Here is a 1,962-nt window from a genome sequence, read left to right as displayed (position 1 = left end):
CATTATCGGTTTTAATAGCAACCTCTTTAACATCATTAACAGATGATTCAACATTTGATAAGGCTTTTAATATTGGTTCATAATGTTTTACTTTTTCTTCTGATGTATATTTATCGTTTAAAACTGTTTTTCTATAGTTATTTTGTAAATTTTTTTTAAGATTAATTATTTTTTGGTGTATATTCAACGTGCCCGAGAATAGGGGACGCGTTATTGTTGTCACCTTCATCTTCATCTTCATCTTTTTTTATAAAATTTAAATTTTTTTCGGATTGTTCTAAATCTGATTTTTTAAAAGTTTTTTGTAAATTTTGTCTAAGATGAATTAATTGTTTCATTTTGTCTGTTTCGTTTTCTAAGTTATTTCCTACCTTGGAATTGTTTTGATCTTCAAATGTTACATTTTTTTTAATTTTTTTTTTAAATTCATTTTGAATTTGTTTGATATCCATTTATTAAATAAAAAAAAAATTTTATCGTTCATCAATACTTAAAATATCATTACCTTTATTGTCATAGATAACATTTTTTATTATGTCTATTGTTATGAAACCATATGTTTTTATTTTATTTTTTTTTTATCATATGTTTTACAATAAGTTCTAAAAATGTCTTTAAATTTGTCTAATGGTATAATTTTACTAATAAAATCGGACCATATTTTTTTAATATAATAATTTGATTGATTAAAAACAATTAAAACAGTTAAATTATTTCTTATTGTTTTTATATCTACTGAAGTATAACTTTGTGTTAAATAAATAACACTAATATTCTTTGATCTCGATCTTATAAAATATTCCATTATCAACTTTTGATCTTCTAAAAGAAAATCATCAATAACCACTACACTATTAGGTTCACAATCATCAACAGATATTATATCACCATCAGAAAAATGAATGTTTATAGAAGATATTCCATCAAATATTTTTTTTAATTTTTTATAAACTGGCTGATCAATATTTTTTGTAAAAATATATAGATTTTTATATGGAATCCAATAACTTATAATCATATTATACAACAAAGTTGTTTTACCACAGCCAGATGCTCCTACCACTAAAACTCGTGAAGGTATTTCAAATAAAGATTTTTCTTTACTATCATCTTCAATATATTTTTTTACCATTAATTTATCCATTTATATAAAAAAAATATATATATTTGCTATTATAAATAATAATGTATAATATTTTTAAAAAATACGATCAATATATTGAAAGATCTCAATATAAAACTTTTTTACCTTTGAATAATTCACAACTTAATACACCTAATAAAACTACAATTTTTAGAATAGATAATATGGATGATTTTCTGAGCATTAAAGATGCAAAGTTTTATATTTATGGTAGATATTTGCAAAAAGATGGAAAAGATTATCCTAAAGATTCAAAAATACAACTAATTGATAATTTTCCTGCATTTTTATTAACTAGAATTGAAGTTAAAAAACATGGTAAAGTCTTGGATGAAATCGAAAATCCAGGAGTTGCTAGTACAATTAAAGGTGTGTTAGATTTTTCTGTGGATCCAAACGGACCAATTATAAACTCAGGATTTTCAAGCAAATATAAAGGTGGAGGTCGTTTTAATGTAATGGGTAAGTTATCACAATTCGGATTAGGATGGTTTAAAGACCAAATATATCCTGTTTTCCAAGGTGATATGGAAATAAGTTTTACGAGAAATACAGATGATGACGCGTTAATAAAAAAAGTTGTTACAGGTACAGAAGATGGAAAAATTATTATTGATGAATTTACAATTAAAATTCCAATTTTAGAATTCAATCCTATGTATAAAGTTTTATTGTTAAATGATTTAAAAACAATTTCTCAAGAAAAAAAATATATTTTTAATTTTAAATCATGGCAATGTATTGAAGAAAGAAATATATCAGGAAAAACCATAAAACTCGATTTAACAACTCAATATCGAAGTCTTAATAGTCCTTTG

Source organism: Diuraphis noxia, unplaced genomic scaffold (assembly GCF_037042655.1).
Source record: "Diuraphis noxia isolate RWA-SAM2 unplaced genomic scaffold, SU_Dnox_SAM2 contig0001, whole genome shotgun sequence".
NCBI lineage: Eukaryota > Metazoa > Arthropoda > Insecta > Hemiptera > Aphididae > Diuraphis > Diuraphis noxia.
The sequence above is the reverse complement of the archived record's forward strand: the minus strand, read 5'-3'. Positions refer to the sequence as shown.